Below are 14,688 nucleotides of genomic sequence, written 5' to 3'. Positions count from 1 at the left end.
CCCAAATAAGCCAGTGCAGTCCTTACAGGCTTATCAGGGACGATATTCTACAATTTATATAGACTTTTTTAGTTTAAAAGATGTCTTTTCTAGCCAAAAATCCAGTGTAGACGGAAAGTGCTGTCCCTGATGAACCTGTGTGAAGAGCGAAAGCTAATCTACCATGACACTTAACGCATGCGCATTGAGTCCAGTTTTCCCCAAAACTAGAATCGTATTTACACAGATAGAAGCACTCATAAAAACTCTAAACTAAATAATCTGGAACACAGACTAGGAAAAGTGTACTCTAATTATCCCCCGCCATAGGCGGAGGGATATTGTTTTGGCGTTGTCCGTCCGTCTTTCCGTCCGTCCGGCACTTTTGTGTCCGGAGCCAGCGTTGTCCGTCCGTCTTTCCGTCCGTCCGGCACTTTTGTGTCCGGAGCCATATCTTGGAAGTGCTTTGGCGGATTTCATTGAAACTTGGTATGAGTATATATATGGATAAGAGGATGATGAACGCCAAATGGCATTATACACCATCTATTTAAAACGGAGTTATAACCCTTTGTATCTTGAAAGAATGCTTTTTTGAGTGTCAAATATAACACTTTTGTGTCCAGAAGCATATTGGCGGGGGATATCAATTCAACGAATTTGCTTGTTTCATTTGAAAAATGCCTTTTGATGCTAGTTATATGCCCCTCAATGAAGTTGTAGGGGAGGGGGATATCCTGATTATAGGTTTGTTTGTCTGTCCCTTCATACGTCGGATTTCTTGTCTGTTTGATGTCTTCAAAACTATTACGGGAACTACAACTTTAAACTTCACTGAATTATTTATGCAGAAAAGTGCAGTTCACAAGAGACGCTTTCACCTATTTAAGAGTACTCGCTATTGCTCTTTATTATTTCATTTTATTCCAGAGAATATCTTTAAAACCTAATGATGTATCACCTTTGAACTTCATTGGTAGATATAAATATTTGGTGTTAGTGCAATGCTCTAGAGCAATGACTCTTTTTAACAATATTTTAGGTCATGTCCGTCGTTAAAATTGGGCGTAGGTCATATTCGAACTCTACAAGAAGTATCGACTTGCATCTTTATTTGTAAATAATTCTGATTGCGGAAGTGCCTTGCATAGTCATGATACTTGCATATATATTTTTAGAGCCATTTCACTTTGTTAATGTTGATACCTTACTTTTTTTCATTCAATGTCATGTACTGCTTCAATATTTTTAAAGTTACTACAGTATGTTTATGCTTGCATTGAATTTCAATCAACTTAAAACTTCGTAAGAAGATTGATATCCTTGAGGGGATTTTCTCTGCACAAGAACAATAATAAAGCTACAATATCTTCATAATTATTGATTTTTAACCAGGTTTTCCGAAGGAAAAATACTGGTTATTAGATAAGTGAATGTTGGCGGGCGGGCGGGCGGGTGGGCGGGTGGAGCAAGCTTCTCCGGGCCATAGCTTTGTTTTGTCATTGTGAGATTTTAAAATCATTTGGTATATGTGTTCACCATCATTAGACGGTGTGTCGCGCGAAAGAATTACGTCGATATATCCAAGGTCAAGGTCACACTTTGAGTTCAAAGGTCAAATATGGCCATAAATGAGCTTGTCCGGGCCATTACTATGTCATTCATTGTGAGATTTTAAAATCATTTGGCACATTTATTCACCATCATTGGACGGTGTGTCGCACGAAAGAATTACGTCAATATCTCCAAGGTCAAGGTCGCCACGACTAAAATAAAGATTTATTTTTAAACAAAGGGGGTTAATTATAAACAATCATTTCAGTTTGAGTTTTCTCCTTTTTTTCAAATTGAAAGCCTGGTTTTGTGAAAATTGTGTCCCTTGTTTTTTATTTTTTCTCCATACATCGAAAACTAAAAGAACATCAACTTGAAACTTCATAGGAAGTTGAATTTCATTTACGGAAGTACGCAAGAACCGAAACTCTTGCAGACATATTTTCGAGTAGTTGTCCTTTGTTATTTATTTTTATTGAAATATATTGGAAGTTATCATGAATGCGACAAACGGCTAAGGGGACAAATATTCCACTTATCTACTCGTATTGACGAGCGAAATCTTGAAAGGACAAGTGAATATCCGACAAGCCGTTGTCTTACAGGACGAAAGAAAAATCTTCTGTTAAAATATTGTATGAACAGTCCGACTATTTTTCATTTTTAATAAAAAGCATATATCTATTCAAAACGAAGAACTCAAATGAACCGTAAGTTGTCATTGAAAATTTCATATTGCAGGTGCGCGTTGTTAGGCGAGACTGTTCCAATTTTTTGTTTTGGTGCACACTTTACGCGTGGTACGCGTGGAATATGTCAGTTTCAGTTTTGATAATTTTCAGTCATGTTCCTGTTACATGTTAAGATTTTTAAAAAGTGCACAGCATTCAGTTTGCAAACATTGTCTGCATTAATGTTTTGTTTCTAATTAAGTAACTTATTTCACTTCTTGAAATGGAGATTACACTGGTATTAACCTATAACTGAATCAACTGGGTTTTACCACAACAGTAACATGACACATGTGTGATCAGCTAGCATAAACAATCTGATTAAACAACATTTAGGCAGTGATATAGGAAACACTAACAGTCATATCAGGCATCTGAAGGGATTATTTCTCGTGCTAAGGATTTGTTCAGGACATATTTGGGTAATCAAGTATTATGTGGTATGTAGAGGACACCTCTTAGGTTGGAAGGTTGTATTGTCAAAAATGGTTGAGTAACCAGTTCTTAAAACTTAACTGATTGCGTCCTCTTACTTGGCAATAACAGTGCTAGATTAAAAAAAGAATCAGAATATATTAGTAACAAAGTTGTTCATTGGATTATATATATATATGAATACGGCCTTTCTTATGTCAAGCTTGAAAGACCACTCCAGCAAACGCGTTCGTTGTTAAATTTATAAGCATTAGAACGCTACAAATTTTCCAAATAGTAAAATCCTAAGCAGGGCTCGAACACGCGCCTTAATCGTGTCTGGCTACGGTCGATACCTGTTTGACTGACTAGTATAATACTAGAAACACTGAAAAAATGTTGTTCGTAAAAAGTCGCAGTTCATAAGCTTGCGATTTAAACTGTGTGAAGTTTGACTGACAAAAGGCCTTTTTTACTTTTATACAAAAAACAACAGATTTTCCGAAATCTAAACGGACGATAACTCGTTCTAGGTTTGCATATTATAGGCGGATTCAGAGGGTCGGAAGATGTAACTGAACAAAATGCTTTCAAATCATGATGAAACAATATAAGCAAACGTTCAACTTTTCAAAAGTATTGATACTTGTTATTTTGGTACGAAGGCTTATATCAGTTTATCAGTTGCCTAATGTTGTTTTATTGCAAAGAGAATTATACTGTTTATCAATATCATGTACTGCTTCAATATTTTTAAAGTTACTACAGTATGTTTATGCTTGCATTGAATTTCAATCAACTTAAAACTTCGTAAGAAGATTGATATCCTTGAGGGGATTTTCTCTGCACAAGAACAATAATAAAGCTACAATATCTTTATAATTATTGATTTTTAACCAGGTTTTCCGAAGGAAAAATACTGGTTATTAGATAAGTGAATGTTGGCGGGCGGGCGGGCGGGTGGGCGGGTGGAGCAAGCTTCTCCGGGCCATAGCTTTGTTTTTCATTGTGAGATTTTAAAATCATTTGGTATATTTGTTCACCATCATTAGACGGTGTGTCGCGCGAAAGAATTACGTCGATATATCCAAGGTCAAGGTCACACTTTGAGTTCAAAGGTCAAATATGGCCATAAATGAGCTTGTCCGGGCCATTACTATGTCATTCATTGTGAGATTTTAAAATCATTTGGCACATTTATTCACCATCATTGGACGGTGTGTCGCACGGAAGAATTACGTCAATATCTCCAAGGTCAAGGTCGCCACGACTAAAATAAAGATTTATTTTTAAACAAAGGGGGTTAATTATAAACAATCATTTCAGTTTGAGTTTTCTCCTTTGAAAGCCTGGTTTTGTGAAAATTGAGTCCCTTGTTTTTTATTTTTTCTCCATACATCGGAAACTAAAAGAACATCAACTTGAAACTTCATAGGAAGTTGAATTTCATTTACGGAAGTACGCAAGGACCGAAACTCTTGCAGACATATTTTCGAGTAGTTGTCCTTTGTTATTTATTTTTATTGAAATATATTGGAAGTTATCTTGAATGCGACAAACGGCTAAGGGGACAAATATTCCACTTATCTACTCGTATTGACGAGCGAAATCTTGAAAGGACAAGTGAATATCCGACAAGCCGTTTTCTTACAGGACGAAAGAAAAAATCTGTTAAAATATTGTATGAACAGTCCGACTATTTTTCATTTTTAATAAAAAGCATATATCTATTCAAAACGAAGAACTCAAATGAACCGTAAGTTGTCATTGAAAATTTCATATTGCAGGTGCGCGTTGTTAGGCGAGACTGTTCCAATTTTTTGTTTTGGTGCACACTTTACGCGTGGTACGCGTGGAATATGTCAGTTTCAGTTTTGATAATTTTCAGTCATGTTCCTGTTACATGTTAAGATTTTTAAAAAGTGCACAGCATTCAGTTTGCAAACATTGTCTGCATTAATGTTTTGTTTCTAATTAAGTAACTTATTACACTTCTTGAAATGGAGATTACACTGGTATTAACCTATAACTGAATCAACTGGGTTTTACCACAACAGTAACATGACACATGTGTGATCAGCTAGCATAAACAATCTGATTAAAGAACATTTAGGCAGTGATATAGGAAACACTAACAGTCATATCAGGCATCTGAAGGGATTATTTCTCGTGCTAAGGATTTGTTCAGGACATATTTGGGTAATCAAGTATTATGTGGTATGTAGAGGACACCTCTTAGGTTGGAAGGTTGTATTGTCAAAAATGGTTGAGTAACCAGTTCTTAAAACTTAACTGATTGCGTCCTCTTACTTGGCAATAACAGTGCTAGATTAAAAAAAGAATCAGAATATATTAGTAACAAAGTTGTTCATTGGATTATATATATATATATGAATACGGCCTTTCTTATGTCAAGCTTGAAAGACCACTCCAGCAAACGCGTTCGTTGTTAAATTTATAAGCATTAGAACGCTACAAATTTTCCAAATAGTAAAATCCTAAGCAGGGCTCGAACACGCGCCTTAATCGTGTCTGGCTACGGTCGATACCTGTTTGACTGACTAGTATAATACTAGAAACACTGAAAAAATGTTGTTCGTAAAAAGTCGCAGTTCATAAGCTTGCGATTTAAACTGTGTGAAGTTTGACTGACAAAAGGCCTTTTTTACTTTTATACAAAAAACAACAGATTTTCCGAAATCTAAACGGACGATAACTCGTTCTAAGTTTGCATATTATAGGCGGATTCAGAGGGTCGGAAGATGTAACTGAACAAAATGCTTTCAAATCATGATGAAACAATATAAGCAAACGTTCAACTTTTCAAAAGTATTGATACTTGTTATTTTGGTACGAAGGCTTATATCAGTTTATCAGTTGCCTAATGTTGTTTTGTTGCAAAGAGAAGTATACTGTTTACATTTGTGTCATTGTCATGGTGTAACAAAGTTTACTATATAACCGTATTCTTAAAGGGACTGTCAACCACGACGACCAAGATAAGAAAAGTTGTTAAATGCCATATTTTTTACAACTATTAGTTTATATTGATTACAATATCACGACTGGTATATTACATTACTTGAAAAAAGTTGTTAAGTTTTCATATTTTCAGTATATTTAGTAATACATTTTACTGGGTATCTATGTCTACCAGGTAACTACCAGTGAACTATAAATAACGCCAGTAGATTGATGAATGTGTGTATATCGTTATGTCACCTTTTTGCGCGATGTTCTTTCGATTTCACATCGCAAAATTTTATTACCAAATATACTGAAAATATGAACTTTTTTTCAAGTAATGTAATATACCCCGGTTTCTTCTTTCGTCATTCTTGGTTGACAGTCCCTTTAACGATAGTTTTCAATGAAAATTATTATAACAAAAAATTCTAAATCTTTCTGCAACTACAAACCCATAAACTGCACAATCGATTAAGGATCATTATTGTTTTATTGTATATTGTTTAATAATTATGTTTTTAGTTTGCCGTTGGTATAACTATTTCATCCAATTAATTAAATAGCTCAAAAACATATGAGTAATGTTCATTATATCTTGACTTAAAATGCATTAGATATTGGCTTAAATATTAACATCGATCCAACCATTCGATAGATTTTTATTCTCATGCTATTGGATTAAATCACAGACATGTAAGCTAGTGTAATAAAAATACCAGTATTGATAGGAAGCCATTTATAAATATATTTGGTCTACCTCTGTAGACGGTTTCGGTCCCATTTCCAGGACAGCTGGTCCGCCCTTATCTTACGTAAGTACCACCCCCTGGGAAAGAAAGTCAATATGAAAGTCCAGTTGTAATAAAACAATAACTTCTATGACTCAACAAATCTTGATTCCATATCGGTGAAATCAGCACCATTATCGTTGTCGTCGTCGAAGTTATTAAAATTATTTTCATTATTATCATTCACCATTTCTAATGCAATCATAAACATAAGCCCACCATTTTGACGACAAAAATAATAATAATGAAAACACTACTACTACTAGTACGACTACTCCTATTACTACTACTACTACTTCTACTACTACTACGACTACTACGACTAACGAGATACTACTACTACTAATACTACAACACACTACGACTACTACAATACTACAAACAACTACTACTACTACTACAACTACTACTACTACTACTACTACTACAACTACTACTACTACTACTACTACGTACTACTAGCCTACTACTTATCTACTACTACTACTATTCTACTACTACTACTACTACTACTACTACTACTACTACTACTACTACTACTGACTACTACTGACTACTTCTAACTACTACTACTACTACTACTACTACTACTACTACTACTACTACTACTACTACTAACTACTACTACTTCTACTACTCTACTACTACTACTACTACTAATAATAATAAGAATAATAATAATAATAATAATAATAATAATAATTATTATAATAAGTATTAGTAGTAGTATAATTATAATTCTTCCTTGATTACCATTCAGCTGCGTCATCTCGCGTTGGGCATCAGCCTCTTGAATTTGCTTCTTCAATGCGTTGATATTAAGCTCCAATTTAATAATTTTTGTGATAAATTTCTCCTCGTCATCAAACTTGGAGCATTGCGGTTCAAGATTTTGTCCAGAACTTAAGGCAAGGAGAACAATAAAGCGAAATACCATTCTAACCGTCATGTCAAAACCTTCTGCAGCCTGAATATCTGAAGTTTGATATGCATGACGCATTCTAAACATAGATGGTGACGTCACTACGTTATTGTCAGTAAGACCGGTGTGTACACAATGATGCATGACGATTAAGCGAACTATATTACCTGCTTTGTTGTCAACAACAACATTTATTCAGCAGTAAAGCTTATACAAGCGCATAGCCAACATTATATATGCATTATACAATTTATAAGTAATGGTAGAAGATAGAAATTGGACGATGGTGTTATGAACTGGTTAACATGGTTAGATATGAAGGGAATACAGTCAAAACTGACCTAACGGCCACCTGAATTTACCGGTCACCTGCAGACAACGGTCAGTCTGGAATCCCCCCGACGAAAAACACTCTATATTACACCTGAATTTAACGGCCACCTGTCCATAACGGCCAACGGCCACTATATTCAACTCCGAAATTCATGTTTGAACTGAAATCAACGGTCACGCGTCAATCGTCTCGAGTCGCGAAAATTAAAAACACTGCACATGCTGTGTCCGTCTATTTTGCGGTTAAAGCGTTTGATAGCGGTAATTGCCTTTGATATTATAAAAGCGACCCGCTGCGAGTAAACAAATAATAAGGTGTTGAGAGGGTTTGTTTTCCCGGGATAATTGTGGGGGTTTCTTCAACAGAAAATATGTCAGAGTTTTTGACACGTTTAAAGTAATAATCGCTAATTAAATGACCGCTAATAAGTACATTTTACTTACAATATTGAGTATCGATTTAAAAGTAAAATTTTCGGATCATTCTTTAAAAGAGCTTTCTAGCGTTCACAACACTTTTGAAAGCAATCGGAATAATAAATCACGGAATAACAATGAGTGATGGACGTAAGTTCCTCACATTAGAGGAGCGAGTCAAGTGTTTGAAACTGTTTCAACTTGGAAAATGTTCGCGTGTTATAGCAAGTGAGCTCTGTGTTGGACGTACGCAAGTGCAGAGTGTGCTAAAGCATAAGCGAGAAATTATGTAGGAGTATGAATCGAATGCAAATGTGAGTTTGAAGCGTTGTCTTTTGTATGAGATTGTTGAATTAAAATGCTTTTTGTGTGATGTTTGCGTACGAATAAATTTTAACAAACTTTTTGCGTCTTTTTCTTATTAGAACGGTACAATATCACCGTACTGTCGATTTATGAATGCGAATCCGCTTTTTAGACTTGTACGGGCGTGACGTCAACGGCACGTGGCAAGTTTTATTTATTGAATAATCAAGATGCATGAGTAAACAATTATACTAGCGTTGATAAAGTCATTGCTTTAGTTTAATAACAATATGAAATTAAATCAATCTATAAGATATTATTCTGTATTTTTTCAATGTACGTAAATTCTGTTATTTTGCTTAGTTAACGGCAATGAGCATTTGTTTAACACCGTATGCAAACGACTTGGCGGGGTAACGACGTAGCAATACTACCAACTGACAAACCATCTTAAAATTGTGATCCGAATTCAACGGTCACCTGTGGACAACGGTCACTTTGGTCATTTCCCTTGACTGACCGCTGAATTCAGGTTTGACTGTACATAATTGCATCTGATATTGCAACGGCACATCTTATATTTACTTATTACTTACAAGACATACGATTGGAAGAATTTTCACTTTTATTTGGAGAAATAAACATTTGTGCATACGAATGTTATATGTGGGTGTGTCTGAAATACAATTTTAAGAATCTTATCTACGTGGAATATTTTAAATAAATTACTTTAAAGGGATCTTTTCACGCTTTGGTAAATTGACAAAATTGAAAAAAGTTGTTTCAGATTCGCAAATTTTCGTTATAGTTATGATATTTGTGAGGAAACAGTAATACTGAACATTTACCATGGTCTAATATAGCCATTATATGCATCTTTTGACAATTTTAAAACCTAAAAATTATAAAGCGTTGCAACGCGAAACGATTGAATAATTTGGAGAGTTCTGTTTTTGTCGTTAAATTTTGTGAAACTACGAAGATTGCTTATATAACGTATAAAATACAACATGAATATGTAAACGGCGGATTAGCTCAGTAGGCTAAAGCGTTTTTACTTCAGGACTCTGGCAGGACTGCAGGGGTCACTGGTTCGAAACCTGGTCCGGGCAATGTTCTTTTCCTTTTTTTAATTTTATTCTTGATTTTTTACTGGAGCTTTTACGATCCAATGTTTACATTTATCGATATAAAGCATTTAATGAATAAGTTAAAAAATGCCAAAATATGTGAAAAGGCCCCTTTAAACATTTAAGTAAATTAAGTAATGCACTGTTTCGTTATATTATAATACATTTCTTTTTGTGTATGTTATGAGATATATACAGCGAAAAAAACAACATCAATTTATCAATGAAGCCAATACAAGTTTATAGCCCTCACATATAAAAATTAGCATTAATTTAATATATGCAAGAATACAACAAACAACAACATGTATTCATAAATAAAGCCTATACAAGTTTATAGCCTTCACATATGAAAATGAGCATTTATTATACATCTGTGAGTATACAACAACAACAACATTCATGTATTTATCAATAAAGCCTTTACAGGTTCATAGCCCTCACATTTGAAAATGAGCATTAATTATATATTTGTAAGTGATGGCAAAAACCCACAAGGTACACATTTCTAGCATGTTTATGTTTCAATTTTACAATAAACCTCAAGATTACTTATTGATTACTGATTAAATATAGAAATTACGAATCGAGATGCTGTCTTAAGTTATTTGCTTCGTAATTAAACTTCGCAGTTCTTATCATTTCAGTTTTACTTTTGCTGGACATTAATCTTGCAAATTTATTTATTGTTGGCAATCTGCAATAGTGCGGTTTAATATAAAAAAATCGTAGGTGTGCATATATTGGACATACTAGTAGGAAATGATATTCATTTTTTATTACGTTCATGGTGCATAATTTACACTTCCGATTTTCTCTTTCGATATTATTATACCGCTCCCTTTCTATTTCGAGTTTATGGGATGACAAGCGGAACCTACTAAGTGCGATTCTATATTTTGTTTCATTTACTTTATCTAAAAACGATTTAAGTGTAAAATGGTTTTTAAATAGGCAATACGATGAGAGACGTGGGGAATTCATCACTTCGCTATGTCATGTTTGTGAATAAATATCCATTATCCATTGTTTACAAAGCTGTAACTGTTCTTTAGTAATGTTTTGATTGACCCATAGTTCACACATCCCAATTTTTTCCAGAATGCTTTTCACGTGCCAAGCCCAGTTTTGTTTACCGTAAGTATAACCGCTATTTGCATCGTTTTTTAACATGTTGTATATAAGTCGTATCACGCCGCTTTCATTTGACGATATTAGTTTAAACCAGTACTTGACAATATTTATTTTTTGTATTTCTTTGAAAGGAATTCGTCCTAATTCCGTACAGGGCTCTGAGATTAGTTGACTGATTAACGCATAATATCTTCCTTAGGAACCTTCTGTGAACGGCTTCAATATCGGTTGTTCGCGTTGTTCCCCATATTTCGGATGAGTAGTTTAAGAATGATGCAACTAAAATATCGAAAAGTTTCAGTTTGCTTTTTGCACTGAAATCGTATTCATTGAAGATAGAGAATAATCGATGCATTGACTTAAAAGCGTGCTCTGCTATACATGTTTGTGTTCTGTTAAAACTGCAATTTTTTAAAAGGTATAGCCCTAGATATTTAAAGGAAGTTACGACTTCGAGTTTCTCACCGTAAACGAAAATATCGATATCAGTATATCTGGTTCCTTTTTCAAAAATTAAAACTTTTGTTCTGGCTGTATTGATTTTTAATTTCCACGTGTTACAGTACGTTTCTATGTTGGTTTACATCTTTTGCAGCGCTACTTGTGAGGTTGCGAAAACAATTTGGTCGTCAGCGTATAATATAAGAAAGAGTTTTAACTCGTTTAAGGTGAATAAGTCATCTTTGTTCGTGTCAATGTGTTCTAGTATGTCATTTACGAACATCATGAACAACAAAGATGAGCTGGCGTCGCCTTGTTTCACGCCTTGTTGAATATTGAGAGGGTCTGACAATGTTTCATTAAACTTTATTATTGATTTAACGACACTATACATGGCTCTTAAGGCGTTAACCATATTGGAGCTCATATTTTCTGTCATTTATTTTTGCCATAGTAGTGTATGATCGATTTTATCATAACATTGTTAATTAATCAATACAAATTGTGTAAAAAAATTTACCTGAATTAATTACTTTTTATATTATTGCATGAAGTATAAAAATGCAGTCTGATGTGCTTTTTCCTTGTTGATATCCGAATTGGCATTTGATAATTTTATCATGTTTGTTTGTCCACTTTGTAAGACGATTAAGAAGTAGTTGCAAATATGTTTTGGCTAAAATATTATTTAAAGTTATACCTCTGTAGTTTTAAGCTTCGTTTGGCTTTCCACCCTTAAATATTGGAACTATGTATCCAAGTCCCCAGCTTTCATGATAATCAGCATTTCTAAATAGCTTAGTGTGTATTGAAAGAAATTGCGGTGCTAATATGTCAAAAGACGATTTAATAATCTCTGCGCTTATATTATCCGGGCCGCATGACAAAAGCGGCTGATTTTAATTCATCTAAAGTGAATTCTCCATCTTATTCATTGTCAGTTATTTAATCGAAATCTAAGTTAGCGTTTATTTCGGTAGGATCTGTACCTAATTATTGATCGAAGTGTGCGTATAGATCATCTAGTTTTGTACTATTATTGTATTTGACCTCTGCTTATAGCACTGTTGAGAGATTTCCAGAAGTGTTTTTGATTTGTTGATGCGGTATTTTCAAGCTTTTTTTCTTCCACTTTTTTGTATTTCGCTTTTGCTTATTTTCTTGTTTTATTGTATAGTGTGCGCGTTTTTACGAAATGGTGTCTATTTTCATCTGTTTTTGATTTGTTGAATGTGTTTCTCGCTCATTTGAAATTATTCTTTGTAACATAAACATTACTGTCAAACCATTTGGGAGACTGTTTTTTATTTTCATTTTTATAATGCTCATTTCGGTTAATAGTTTTGCCAAATACTATGACCGCATTGTTATATATGAGATCTGTGATACATGTTATTTCGTCATTTATATTTTCGTGAGTGTTGGTCAGCATATTTGTATTTTCGTTAAGGGAGGTTTGGAATTGCTCTACGAGACTCGAATTGAATTGAACACAATTTTAGTCCTTTCTGTGCTTCGGGTTGTTTATCTTTGTTTCTTGTGATACATTTAAACAAGGAATGAATGGCCGCATGATCGGAAAAACACGTCCAGTCAAGTATTTCAAATTCGCTTTTGCTTTCAACATTGTTCGCATTTATAATTAGGTAATCAGTTACACTCAAGCCACGTGTTGAGGAAAATGTGAACTGGTTTTCTTGTTCCCTGTTTAGACGACCATTTATAATTATGTGGTTAGTGGATTTACATAAGTTAATTAATTTTTTTTCCATTGCTATCAATGACTTTGTCTGGATTATTTCGTACGATCGATATAATATCGTTCTTGGCCTGGGGGCGAAGCCCCTATGCCATAGTACTGATACCGATTTCTGAGATGAGCTGACTTGGCTGGCTGCCAAAACCAAATTTGTATAACTCCGATTTACCACTTAAAATAAGTGCGTGCGCAATAAATTAGTTCTTTGAAGATCTCAATAACCCGGCTTGTAAATACAGAACATCACTATATAACATGACAGTGTCATACAAAGTGTAAAATATATTATTGAATCAAAATTGTTAAGCATTGGCTACGACATAGTTTTTATTGTTTACATGTATATTCATGCGAGAATAAGTTCCTCACTGTACGGTCTCTAACTACCGTTTCGCGGAGTTTGTCAAAACAAGAGCAACTTGTTTGCCATTAATAATAGTTTAACTTTGAACTTTAATACATGTAAAAAAAAATATGATTGAATCAAAATTGTTAAGCATTGGCTACGACATAGTTTTTATTGTTTACATATTCATGCGAGAATAAGTTGCTCACTTGACGGTCTCTAACTACCGTTTCGCGGACTTTGTCAAAACAATAACAAGTTGTTTGCCATTAACTTTGAACTATAATCTAAACCAATAAAAATAAGTCAGTGGGACTTTAATTTTCCGTATTTTCTCTAGATTTTTACATGGTTTAAATTAACCTCAGCTTTAATAACAATGAATATAGTAGATACAGTAGGGCACAGTCGACAGTGACAGTTTTCGGATAAACTTTCTGGTTTTTGTCAAAAGTTTTTCATTTGTTTTTCTCATTAAACAAATCAAAGTTGGTCTTAAAGGATGGAATTTCATGTTTAATGAATCTATTACACCAATCATGATGTTTGTATGAGCCGTTTTGGCGGTCATAACGACGATTTTAGACGCTGTTTATGTGTCTGTTTGCCAAAGTAGTTGTCAAAATCTTAAACACTTCTCAATTTATCATTTGTTGTTGAAATTTTCTATAATGACAATATTAACATTTCGTTGAACAACTTACGGGCATATATTGCCTTAGACGTATTCTACTTTCATTTTATTTACTTAAAATTATTGTATTACATTTAACAGACTGTGAACTGAGCAAGGTTGTATTAAAAACTAATATCAAATTTATGTTGCAAATCTTTGTGCAATCTCACAATGACAGGTTAGCGTTGACAATTCCATGACAAATGATAGCATTAATGCATATGTCAGGAATGTGTTAAATACAATGTATATTTGATTATTTTTATTGGTATATATTTAAATGTTTCTATTTTTGTCAAAATTTATAGTTTTGGATGTCAATATTATTGGTTGTGTTCATGATCAAGTTTAACATGAAAGCAATGATGATCTAAGATTCATAACAACAAATAAAGAAAGTAGAAAGAAAAAAATATATTTCTCATAAAGCACGACCAACTACACGAATATGTGGTAATGCTTTTGAAACTTTATATTTTCAATAAATTGTCGGACATGACCAAGAGGTTGCTGCTTAAGAAAACTGATTAAATGTTCTCAGTAAATATGTTTCTGGACTATTGGAATATCGTTAAGATTGTATTGAGATTCAATACTTCAGCAGACCTTTGTTGTCATTGTCATATATTTTTTTCAACTATAACACATTCATACATAACTATTTTGCTCTATTTTTTTTTTATTCAGGGGCTGAACCTACTACCTGGTAGTTTCAATGATGAACTATCATGATATAGGGCTAAAAGATGGATGTGCCAAATCCACCTCATGAAAAACAGATTGGGCAAAAG

This window comes from Dreissena polymorpha, chromosome 5, assembly GCF_020536995.1.
Source record: "Dreissena polymorpha isolate Duluth1 chromosome 5, UMN_Dpol_1.0, whole genome shotgun sequence".
NCBI lineage: Eukaryota > Metazoa > Mollusca > Bivalvia > Myida > Dreissenidae > Dreissena > Dreissena polymorpha.
Note: the sequence above shows the minus strand (reverse complement) of the source record.